At 37.5% G+C, this 13,511-nt stretch overlaps 1 protein-coding gene across 1 annotated transcript in view; it reads left to right on the forward strand.

The window, feature by feature from the left end:
* The first annotated feature begins 2,676 nt into the window (after positions 1 to 2,676).
* Positions 2,677 to 13,511, forward strand: part of SLC8A1 (solute carrier family 8 member A1) — a 310,282-nt gene continuing 299,447 nt past the window's right edge. Inside the window, exons 1-2 of the mRNA XM_081945901.1 lie at positions 2,677 to 2,896; positions 13,407 to 13,505. The gene's annotated coding sequence lies outside the window, so the exon portion shown is untranslated. The remainder of the gene's footprint in view (positions 2,897 to 13,406; positions 13,506 to 13,511) is intronic.

A 13,511-nucleotide genomic window follows, 5' to 3' on the forward strand; every position in this document is an offset into this window, starting at 1 on the left:
TTGGGTTTCCGTTTAGTTAAAAGCATAATTTTCCTCCCCCTGCCCATGCAGTCCATCACATGCTCCAATCAGGTCACAATCTAAAGTTCATATGGCCTTACATCCCACTTTTTGCACCTGGTGGGAATGTCCCTGGTCCTCTAGAGGAAAGATTTTTATTTTGGTTACAATCCCTTTGCTATCTCTACCTCCTCCCTCCCCTTCCCACAGCTTGTCCAGCCTCCACTGTGGCAACCCTGAAGATGCCAGGAGAAAATGGCTCCAGGGCTGACATTCAGACTTCCATCCTTTCAAGGTCAGTAAAATGAAGACTCAGATTTCTGGGGGCAATATGCTGACCTTTGTAAACTGCTTAGACAGTGCTATAAAGCACTGTGGAGTGGTATAAATCTAAGTGCTAGTGCTATAATGTCTGAGTTCAGGAAACCATAAGCTGTTATAAGAGTGTTTAAAAATATATGTTCATAAAGCTATTATATATTGAGTCAAATCCTTGGACTATTTGGTCTCTGATTGTCAGTTCATTGCTCATCAGCATCATGTGTCTTCCCACACCTCCCATGTTGTATGTGTTCTCAGTCTCTTCTCATTTCTTTTTTCATTTTAAAGCTTAATTAAGTTCTTCTAAATTAGCCAGCTGTATGCAGGGTAGTGAAGCATTAATATCCCAAGCCGTCTTCATTTCAAGAAAACCTCTGGGCTCCAGATGGGCCTGAACACATTATCTCAAGAGGAAAATGGTAGATATGTACACTTCTGAACTTATTCTAAATTTTGTCACTCAGAAAAATTGTTCTGTTGGTGGAAAAAAAGGATATACTGGCAATGCTATGAAGTATCATGCAAACGAACAGTAGGTAATAAGGGAATATCTAGGGATCTAGTATCTCATTTCTCTGTCTGTGTTGTATTAGAGTATTAGGAAAAAGTGCATTTCTGGTTCTGTTGCCTGCCAATTTTCAAGCATGTTTTGGCCTAAACTGTGTGAGCAAATATTTATTTTCTTTTCTCTGAAACTGATACATTATTGAAACATATTGTGGTATATCTTACAACTCAGTCATGCTTTTCCTTTTCTGTGATCCTCATCAATTTTTCTTTTGTGAAGTATGGGCAAAAAATAGCGTGATAAAAAACACAACTCTTGTGATTTGGAGTCAGATCCTACTCTGCTCTGTATTTTGATTAAAAAAAAAATTTCCCCCGTTTGCCTTCAAGAAAATAGATGAAGAGGCAAATCGGACATTCAGAGGCTAAAACCTAAACGTGTCTGAGAAATATTGGCTATAGTACTAATCTGATACACAGAGATTGTGTATTGTGTATTATACACACATACATATACAAGTGTGCATGTGTGCGCGCACGCGTGTGTGGGTGCATGTGAATACAATTTGATACATATAGTGGTTGAGTCACTGATCTAGAAACCAGGTCACTGTGAGTTATATTCCTGCCTTAGGCATAAAGCCAACCAAAGTGACTTTGGACCAGTTACTCTCTCCCAGTTCAACCTATCTCACAGGATTGTTGTGGGTGGGGGAATAGGAGGAGGAGGAAGCATTAGATATGTTCACCACCTTGAGTTATTTATTATTTAAAAAATTGAGGTGGGAAAAATTAAATAAATAATTTAGCTTCATTAGTTAACTAGTACAATACTGTAGAAGAAGAGCCTCCTTAGTCTTTGCTATTACAAATCAGGAGATTGGTAGCACCAATCTTTAATCATTAAAAAAGCTTTCAAGATTTTTTTTTTAGTCAGAAAAATGTTATCAAAACCCTTTTGATGTATGTGGATTCCTGCCTTTATCTTCATATATGTAATAAGTAATACGTTGCAGTTGGCTCCAATTACCTCAGAATTCTACTCCCTTTTTCATGTTGTCCATTGACTTTCTCTTTTCTTTCTTTTATTACATTTTTCTTTTTGGTGTTTGCATCATAACATAACTTTGGTATCAGGATTAGGGGAACCCCAAAGGGAGTACTTTGAGCACATGGTAATACAAGCACTGTGGTAATAGCATCGGTATTTAATAAGCAATTTTGTTACTAATTTGGGAGATGTCTTCTTGGGGAAGTGTGGGAGCTGCCACACTTCTCCGTTGTATTTCTTTCCCTCTCGACAAAAATGTGACTCTTAACCTTTCATCATTCGCAGACCAGATGAATATTGTCTTGAAACCCTTCCAGATGACTTCACAAACAAACCCTTGACCTCTAAAGAGAGTAGAAAGGTATTCTTAGAAATAAACTGCTGGGAATTTTATAGAGGGGTGGTGGCGGTTACAAATCTGTCTTTTCCATATATATTTAGTGGGTCTTGATGAGTGCTGTGCAAATATTTTGAAAAGAAGCAGCCAAACAACAGGACAGATACACAAGAGGCCAAAACCATTTTAAGTTCCCTGTAAGACCAAGCATCAATTTTTCATAGTTGCATAAACTAATCTCAAAGGATTCGTTTTCAGCAAGCCATGAAAAGAAATATATTGCTTTCCAGCTTATTTGAAAGAGAAGGGGGGTGGGAGGGAGGGAGGGAGGGAGGGTAGGAGGGAGGCAGGCTTTGTGGCATAGACCAAAGGGTGCATAAGTGGCCAGAGAAAGCGTGGAGCCTTTTCTTCTTTTTTAAAATCATTTACGTGTTGGATGAAGCTGAAAGCTGCCAGATAGCTTCTTTTCAACAGCTTAGAGTTACTGTTGGGAACAGATCCATGTATGGAAGCAAAAGCAGAAAAGCAGAGATAAGCCGCTATCCAGCTATGCAAACCATGTTTCAAGACACTTAAAGGACAAGCATGCAAACTCTTTTCTTTCTGGTAAATTTAGAGAAGTGAACATATGAGGCTTTTGTTCTATTGAACCTACGCAGAACTCCTGAGTCTTGACAGTGGTAAGTGAGGAGGGGGAAAAAACCTCATTTATGTTGCTTTCTGTAAATGTGTTGACTTTAGTAAGACAGTACCCCTAGAAGCAGCAGTTACACTTGAGGCTTTCAGATGCTTCCTACGAGACAGAATTTGGCTGAGACGCTAAAGGAATAGCAGGAGCTGATGGGTCCCCAAGGGGCAGGGAAACTTTGGGGAAGGAGGGGGTCAGTCTCTGTTGAAATTTCTGAATTGGCTATTTCTGATTCATTGCATTGGGAATAAGGCAAAAGTCTACTGCTGTGTTACCTTTTTATATGTAATCACAAATGCAGGAATCTTGTAAAAGCATCTTTGCTTTCATTTTAAACGTCCACCTAGTTGAGCACTGAGCATGTTGAACAAGAGTTGTAGGGTGTACTTTTCATTTTCATCAGCAACCATGTGCTTTTTGGCAGATGAGGCCTTTCTGATGCATATCAGAGCATTACGTTCTGTTTCGAAACACTGTCAGACTGCTCTCGGGAGCATTATAGTGTTATGAAGATCTCAGGAGTGCCAGTACCTCTGTAGGGATATTTCTTCATAAAGTGTAATATTTTATATTCTATGTAACAATATAATATGTTTTTAAAGTTTCTATGTCTTAATACTAAGAAAGAATATCATTCCTAGTATCAGGTTATTATTATTTCACAGAAAACCTATTTTTTAAAACTTGATGTATATTAATGAGCGTGTGTGTGTGTGTGTGTGTGTGTGTGTGTGTGTGTGTGAGAGAGAGAGAGAGAGAGAGAGAGAGAGAGAGAGAGAGAGAATGGGGGTTAGAGTGAGAAAAAATGGAGAGAGAGAGAGAGAGAGAGAGAGAGATTGAACTTGTAAATCATCTTTTAATTTTCAGAAATGTTAAGTTAGACAGTTCTGGCTCTTTGTGCTCTTAGATGTGGGCGCATGAAACACTGATGGAAATTAGAAAAGCTGTTCTCGCTTAATTATTAGTTCGAAGGTACTAGGAGGCAGTCAGAGCTGTGATAAATGGGAAGTTTCCTCTTTATTCTTTCTACAGAAATAAGGTATTGGCCCTGATGTGCTCCCCAAGGTTCTGTTTCCATTTTTAAATTCTTTGTTGGGCAAATTTTAGGCCATTGAATTCGGATTTAATCATACTGTGAGTCCCTGCATTTATAACAATTAGTCTTGCATTAATTATCACTGATTTCAGCAGAGATTCTCAAAGTATGCCTGTCTAGCTCCAACAACTCAAATATTTACATTTTCTATGTCCTAAAATTCTTACTTTACTCTGACAATATTTAAAATATAATTATTCAAAGGAAAATATAATTTACACAGTTTATGATGTTCCTTCTTAATAAGATGAACACATTTCTGTAGAAATGCTATTGGGCATATTGGCTGGCTTTATTGAACAAAATGTAGGATTACAAAGCACATAAGCCTTAAAATATTGGTTTACAAAATGTAATAATTATCTTCAGATAATATGATAAATCAACACTAATAAATCTCATTATGGTTTTATGTCTATGAAATGCATATTGAAAGTTAATGCAAGATAATAGATTATAGATTAATTTTAACCACATTTATTCAGCATACTCTATTTACTTCATTGACTTCTAGGAAAGTCTCTTTAAGATTACGATTTCAGAACTAAGAAATTAATATTTACAATGTCTGTATCCTAAACTTGCTAAGTAGCTCCCTGAATGGATTTTTGTCCATCATATTCAATTTACTGGCTTCCCAGGGAGATAGATCATTTCTAATTTGAAAATCTGGATTAACTAAGATTTAAACGCATAAGATTATGACTTCTCTAAATTAAAACCTGAAAATTTTGCATTAGGCTACATACAAGCACCACTATAAAGTGTATAGTCTGGAAACCAAGATCTACATAAGCCTCCAAAGCTTTCCAGAAACCCTGCAAAAGTTGTCATATAATTGCTTTATTTAAGGTGACAAAAGGGGAGCATTCTCTAATTTATGAAAATTTATCAATATTGTCCTGTTTCTGTCCCTGGTGGGGGATTTTACTTAGAGGTTAAATGTTCTGCCCCCAAATTAGACATCTATGTGTCCTAGAGAGAATTATCTCATATTCTGGATGTGTCTCATAGTGTGCTTGTGTTAATGCTGTGCTAATGCTGTACTTACATACATGAGGAAGCAGTGTAATCCTGAAAGAGAATTACATTGCCTCTTGATTCAGTGCATTGAAATCAGTTCGTGGAACAAAGTAACTTTAATTTAATTTATATATATATATATATATATATATATATATATATATATATATATATATATATATATATATATATATATATATATATATATATATATATATATATATATATATATATATATATATATTATTTGCATATTTTAAAATATATTTCCCTATAATTATTTAGAAGGACTTTGCATGACATATTTTCTTTAATGTTTAACATATTCAGATTAGAGCTAAGAAGTATTTCTGAAACTCTGGCAGGTAAATTTAAAATATTTCTTCTAAATGACCTCATAAAATAACCTTGAAAGAGTCTAGTACATTTAGAGACAGAAAAACGTAAATTTAAGCAAACAATAATAATTGTAATTCCATTATTTTGAATTGACATTGTATTAATTTCATAAATAAGAACATTTGGATATAGAATAAACATGCCCTAAGAACTACTATTGATCTTTATAGGAATGGTCTGGATATATGATTTTCAATTATCCACATTAACAATTTATACTGTTCTGCAGCTATCGTTGTGATGATATTTCATAATACAAGGGAACTTTGAATTGGCTCAACAATGATTAGAGAATGCTATTTTAAAAAATAGTGTGGATAGCCCCTCTTGTTAATCTTTTCTGAAAGAGCCTTATATTCCCTATATATTGTGTGTGTGTATTGGCCCTAATCGGACAGCATCCAGATATTTTTTTTACAATACCCCTGGAATTTCTCCAGTCAGAGTAGCCATTAGCTGTGGTACTTGAACATTTTGGAAGCTTTGGCTGCAACACAATGGAAAGTAACAGTGAAGAGCATCTGGGTTGTTTTAGGTGGCACTTGCAAACTCTCAGTGGGTTTTGTTTGTTGTCTACCCTAATTAGAACTAATCTACCCAACTATCTCAAAGGTGCTTTTTCAAAAGGGAGCTGGATTGTTTTTTCCTTGAGGAAAAATCTAGTTGCTTTTTGAAAAAGCACCTTTGAGACAATTATGACCTGGATGACTGAGGATCTCCACAGACATTCCCCTACCTCAGTTTATCTAAATGTGTCTCTGCCATTTCAGATTTTATATATATATATTGTATATATTGTATTGTATATAAAACAAAATGGCTGTCTTTACAGTACCATGTTTGAAAAGACATAATGTTGATAAAAGGACTTATGGAAATTTTGTAACTTTTTTTAAATTAAAAAGGTAGCACTTTTTGAAAGACGAAGTAAGGAAAACATGCAGAAATTCAGTCATGCCTGAATTCTACTAATGAGTAAAAAATGTTATACAATAGATTGATTATGTGCCCTCAAGCTGTTAGCCAGTCTTAGCAACCACATAAACTTTCTTCGTGATGATCTAACTCTAACCTGGTCCTTCAGCAATTTCAATGGTGCCCTTATGGTTACTATATCTGAGTCTAGCCCAGGAGTGGGTTCCAGCAGGCACTACTGCCGGTTCGCTCGTGGGTGCGCCCAGAGGGCACGCACTTGATGCTTGCTGTGAGCACATGTGCAGTGCAATTAAAATTATTTAATTTGTGCATGCACAGAACCAAAAAATGCCACCCAGAGAACTGGTCTTGTGGCATGGCAGGCCTGGGTCACTGCCAGTTCCAGTGATCCAAGCTGCCAAACCACTACCGGTTCAGCAGAACCAGTCCAAACCACTGGTCTAGCCACCTTGCTGGCGGTCATCGTCTTCTACTTTTTCCTTCCACCTGTCTTAGTATTAGAGCCTTCTCTAAGAAGCTAGATCTTTACATAATGTGTCTGAAATAGGATAATTTGAGCATGGTTATGTTTGTCTCAAGTGAGAATTCTAGATTTCTTTAATGATCCTCCCCCCTCCCCTTTGCTTACTTGGCTGTTCATGGCATTATCAGAAGTCTTTTCCAACATCAAAGTTCAAAAGCACCAGTACTCTTCCTATCGTGCCTGTCCCAAGTCCAACTTTCACTTCCATTGCTTGCACAATTCTGTTCTTTGTATAATCACAACACAACACTTGAGTATCTTTTTCAAGGCCTTTTCATGGTTGTTCCATCAAGGGCTACCTTGAAGTATATTTCCTGACTTCTTGTTCCTTTACTGCTGATGGTTAATCCTAAAAGGCAGCAGTTATCACCCACTTCGTTATCTTCATTGTAAATTCTAAGGCTAACCTGTTTGACCTGTTGTTATTAGTTTAGTAATCTTTATATTTAATTGTACTCCTGGTTTTTTTATTGTGCTACTTGACTTTTATTACTAGGGCTTGTAAGTTCTTTGTATTTTCAGCTATCAGGGCAGTATCATGAGGCTGTTCTTCCAATCCCAGTCCCTTAACATATATGCATCAAAATTGTTGGATAAATAAGGGAAAATATATTGTCTCACTCCTTTGCCAACTTGGAACCACTCTATTTCACCATGTTCTGTCTGTATCATGACTGCTGACTTATATAGAAGTTTATCATGGAGGTGATGAGATAATCCAGGATTCCCATTTTTCTGAGCTCTTTTCACAGTTTGAAGCAATCAACACATTTGAAGACCTTTCCATAATGAATGAAGCAGAAAAATGTGAAACCTTTTAATTAGTTTATTATATAACTAGTTTGTCAAAGAAAAAAGAGCTTTCTGAAAGGTATAATATTCTTTAAGGGTTTCAAAAACTGGATGAAATATTTTCATTGTATTTAACAGTCATTCTTTCAAGTAATGTTAGGTCAAATATTTCTTCAATTTCCACACATCCATTTTCCCCCTAGATACCTTAGAACAGTGATGGCGAACCTATGGCATGCGTGGCTTTATAGGAGCCTGGGGAGGGCGGAAAGAGCCTCCCCCGCCCCCCCCCCCGGAAGCTTCAGGGACCGTCCGGAGGCTTCCCTGAAGCCTTCGGAACGCTTAAAACCACCCTCCGCGCAAACCGGAAGTGACTTCCGGGTTGCTCGGAGGGTGGTTTTAAGCGTTCCAAAGGCTTCATGGACCGTCCGGAGGCTTCCCTGACGCCTTCGGAGCGCTTAAAACCACCCTCCGAGCAAACCAGAAGTGGCTTCTGGGTTGCTCGGAGGGTGGTTTTAAGCATTCCGAAGGCTTCAGGGACCATCCGGAGGCTTCCCTGATGCCTTCAGAGCGCTTAAAACCACCCTCCGAGCAACCCGGAAGTCACTTCTAGTTTGCTCGGAGGGTGGTTTTAAGCATTCCGAAGGCTTCAGGGAAGCCTCCGGATGGTCCCTGAAGCCTTCGGAGGGCCTCTGGGGGGGGAGGCTCTTTTTGCCCTCCTCAGGCTCCTATAAAGCCTCTGGAGCCTGGGGAGGGCGAAAAAAGCATGTAAAATGGGAGGGAGTTGCGCGTTGCATTATGGGTGCAGCACACACACCCACACACACCCTCCCTGTGCTCCCCCCACTTATGGCACGCAAGCCAAAAAAGGTTCGCCATCGCTGCCTTAGAAGAATATTCTAGCTTTCAGGAGAAGGTGACTTCATAAAATGATTGTCTCACCTTAAATATATACATTTTCTGGAACCTGCCTTCCTACAAGTACTCTATTGAAACTTTAAGTGAGTGTGTAGATTCCAGATGTTTTTAGATTACAGTAATCTTCTCTCCATAGTTAATAACGGGACATTTCAGGTTCCACAGTAGTATAGACTGTAGTTCAGTTGTTTAAATTTGCTTGTCCCATTCCAAAATATATATACATTTCCTGTTCTTTAGTAAAAGGAAAAGTGGATTGATTATATATCTTTAAGTACTTAGGATATTTAATTTCGTATTTCTATGTATTACACACCTGATATAGTTTACAATTTATCTTGAATGTGCTCAAAAGCCCTGCTTGATTTCTTCCAACAACTCTGATATGGCTTAGCAACAGCTGTCATTGTTTATTAAAAGACTTTGCATATCTTACTGTGTAGCCGTTAGCCACATAGTCTTATCATGCTATTGGCTTGCGACTTCCCCGCCTAAAAGTAGACAAACCAACAAAAAGAAGCCAAAGCAACCTGATGACATGCTGACAAATAACATACGAAATTTTAAACAAGTGCAAGATGCTTTCAAAATTTACAGGGCTGTTCAAAGGAGCCAGTGCAAGTTCAATCAAGGTGAGAATGCAAGGTAAATGTGACAATGAGTTCCTGATTCATCTATGATTTGGCTATACACCAGAATCCACATTATCTCGTCGTGATGTATTGAGTCAATTGTATTTCTCTCTGGCCAATGTGATACAACCTGCGTTTTGGTTTCCCTTTTAAAAATATATGTTTTGGGCTAAGGACAGTCTGTCATAGATCACAAGAGGACACTGCTCTTTATGAATTTGCTATGCTGCAGGCCCCTTAAAAATAATTTTTGCCAACTGACAGGTAGGTCTGACAAGAACTCACTGCTCTTTCAGATCTGCTATATTTTTGTCCTCTTAATTACGTCAGTATATTATAAATTCAAAAAAGAAAGTATATAATGGTTTCCTTCTTTTAAAGAATGTACAGCTTTGGAAGGATTGTGTAGTAAATTTAAGATGATATTTTCCCATTCATAAATAATATACTGTAGTATTTGGGGGAGAAAATTCTGTCTGACAGTTTGTTAATATTTTTTTAAAGAATTTTATTGGTTTTTAAGCATTTATGGGGAAAGGTAAAAAGGTACATAGAAAATTTTGGCAGCTCCCGTGCTAGTGGTAGAAATCCCTCCAAATCTCACAATTTTTACAATGTTAAAAACAACGTATAAAAGATAAGCATAAACAGAGTCTTGTTCTACAATATATGAACCATGTGTTCAATCATCTCTTTCTTTGTCATTTTCTAGTATATCAACAATTACCATAGTATTTCAAATACATTTATTTTTGTGACCTGAGCCTTTTCGATATTGCTCCCTCCTCCCTGTCCCCAGATGGAGCCACAGCCCCCCTCCCCCTTCATATCTTGTACATTACTACCTTTTTCACCACCTCCCCTATTTTCGTCCTCTAGGAGAGAACTATGTTTTTTAATGAAGGATTCTGCCTCCTCCACTGTATTAATTCTAATTCTATTTCCCTCCCAAAAAATCAACATTCCCTCCTGCAATAACTATCTAAACCAAACTCCTTTATTGTATAATTTTTTTGATAAGGAGGAATACTTCCTCCTTTTTTCCCTTATTTTTTTCGGAATTTGCTTAAGAATGGTAATTTCTTTATCTTTATATTTTAATGGTCCCTCCCTTTGGGCCCCTAGCACCTCATCCCTCGTGGTCCTCCTAAGAAACTTAACATGTACCTCCCTTGGAACATTGTGTGTTCTAGCATATGCTGAATTAATCCTGTAAACCAGATCCATATCCCACCACAACTGTTCTTTATTTCTCTTAATATATTCTGCTAAAATTGTACTCATAATATCCTTAAGATCTTCATTTTCTGTCTCTGGTAGGTTCTGGAATCTGAGAAAAAAGGACATTCTTTCAAGTTCTATTTTTGCCATAAAATTTTACAATTCTAAATTTCCCTTCTGGACTGCCTTATCCTCCTCCCCCAATCCAGCTGCCCCCTCCTCCAACACCCCAATTCTTTGTTTGTTTTCTGTTATATGATGTTGTACACCTCTGAGTTCATCTTTGAGATCTGTCACCTCTTTTTTCAGCTCATTTTGACCCCTCATAATTTCCTGAAACATTTGGGTAACAGATAGTTCTTTTGAGCTCTCTCCAGTCCCTTCTTGTTGTAACAATGAAGTAATTTTCATCTGCTGCATGCTTGGACTGGAGGTGGCAGAAGCAGGAGCCAAGAATGACTTGCCCGTTGGTGGTTTTTTTGGGCCCCATTTATCTGCGTTCAGGGATGATAAGTCTTTTACAAAGAGAATGGCGTCAGTGGAGCGCGCAGCTGTGTCGGTCCAAGGCGGCAGGCAAATCCAAAACTGAAAAGTTAGTTCTCCTTCTCAGTTCCAAGTCACGGAGGTACACCAGAAAGGGGAAAAGTCAAATAATCAAAATTAATCAGGAAGACCATGTAACAGGAGAGGTCCAGGGCACCTTCAGAGGCAGTATTAAGACAATACCAGAGTTTTTTTTTCAAAGGTAGTTTCAAAAGGCAGGCTTCATTTATAAGTACAAAAACAAAGATGGAGGGGCGCCATCTTGGCTCCTCCTTTCGCAGGGAGAAGAACAAGGATTTCCATAAAGTTTTTTCCTTTTAAGAAAACAGCTCAGCAGTCACCTCTTGCAGCTGTGATATCAATCTTTCTCACATAGTTAGTACAAGTGGCAAGTCAGCCTTTATTCTCTCTCCATTCCGATATAGAGAGAGATAATTCAAATGCCGCTTTGTCTGGGGGGGGGGGTAAAGAGAAAGAAACACACCCCTCTAATCTTCCAGTTTCAAATAGATTGAACAGAAACTTACAATAGTCTGCTGCTTATCCATTAGCGATGATTAAGGAGATTAGGACGGATCTTTCCCCACCGGCATTTCAGCTGCTCTTCTTTCAATTAACTCCTTCCTCCCGGAGCCCATTCGGCGAAAGAGCAGACAGCCAGAGCTGTTTCATGCCCCCCCTCTGCTCCCCAGCTCTTGGGGCGAGGCTGGAAACACCCCCGCCGGCTGCCGCCGAGTCTGGGGGGGTTCCAGCAAGCCGTCCTGCAGCAGGAGACCCCTCCAGGGCCCCCTGTGCTCCTGAAAGGAGCCCACCAGAGAGACAAGCAGCGGACAAAACCTACAGGAACCGGAAGTGATCTCCTACAGCTTGTTAATATTGTTTCATTTTCTTCTAATGTTATTTTTGCAACAGGAAGAACAGAAACTAAAAGTTAATATTATAAGAGTTCAAAAGTATTCCAGAATAAAGAACAATAAAATCCAAAGGGAATTATAAATGTGTCATCTTCAGCAAAAATAAAAACATTTTAAATATCCACATTAGATATTTACACCAAAAATCTCTATAATCATATAAATAAGAGCAATTTACTAGGGAAAACATTAGTATTAATCCTTTTATCTGTTAGCTATGCCAAGTGTGCAAAACTGAGAGAAAGACTGACCCAAAGTTATGCAGTTAATTTAACAATGAGGGATATATTTCAATATCTCTAAGTCCAACACTAACAGTTATCTCACAGTTGCTTTCCATTATCTTCATTATCAATTATTTGACTTGTTAAAATAAGAATTTACAAACAATTCTAAGGAGAATTAGAGTCATCAAATTCAGAACCCATATTGTCTTCCCAAACTATGTTGACACCTTCAAGAAAAACTGTTAATAGTTTAAAAGTTCAATGTTATGTTGATGAAATTATTTTCCATTAAATAGAGATGCACCATTAAGATATACACCACTCTTCAAATGTTATTAACACTTATCAACTGACGTTTGATAAGATTGTTGATAGAAATCAGAATATGCTCTGTAATGCTTCCTACTTCCTTGCCCTCTGCTGCCTCCTACATTTGACAAGTTGTCCACTTCTGTTAAAGTGGGGCAGAGCTGTAAAAGAGAAATCTAAAACTCCTTAATTAAAGCCTGCTTGTCAGCCAGCATTCTAAAAAGAACAGCATGTGAATAAGGCTGAATTCTGCAATGAGTAAATGCATATTTAAAGGATATACTTGGCATTCCAGAATAAATGTATTGTATATAGCACTGTGTCTGATGTTTTGCTTTCTGTTTTGCATCCTGCTGGGTAATATTTCCAAACAGGTCCTTGGTAGAATAAATTCTTCATTTTGTTAGCTTTCCTAAGATATAGTAAAAGCTTTGAAAGTAAAGTTAGTTAAGTGTTTCTTAATATATTTAACAATTGCAATTTTTAATTTACAGTATCTTATATTGAAGTGGATAGAAATCATTGATGTGTATTTGTATATCTGTGAGCAAGCACATGTATGTGCATGTAGGCCAGGGAACATGAGAAGCAAATTATTATTATTATTATTATTATTATTATTATTATTATTATTATTATTATTATTATTATTATTGTGCTTTGGAGTAAAATTATGCTATTGCTACTAGTCAAGCATGATTATACTTAAATATTACTTCCAAGCTAAGAGAAGCAATGTGTTCTGAATCACATGGGCTGAGAAACATGGCTAGTACAGCTATGCTTGTGAGCTTATTTAGGTCATGTTGGTTTCCAGAAGCATCTGATGAGCCACTATAGATATAAAGTGATAAACTTTTAATAATTTTCAGTCTGATCCCACAGGGCTAAAAGTTGTTATAGGTTTATGCCAACCTTTACATTTAGAAAAATTGTCACTCCTTTTTATCTCCTTCCTTCCTTTTCTAGAATATAGAGTGAATTTATGGTGACCTTCACTTCCAAAGCACTTCCCAATCAGTTCAATTCCCAGCTAGAAAGAGCAGTGAGTTCTTGTCAGAAGAGGAGGTAATT

Source organism: Natrix helvetica (assembly GCF_964273705.1).
Source record: "Natrix helvetica genome assembly, chromosome: 2".
NCBI classification, from domain to species: Eukaryota; Metazoa; Chordata; class Lepidosauria; order Squamata; family Natricidae; genus Natrix; species Natrix helvetica.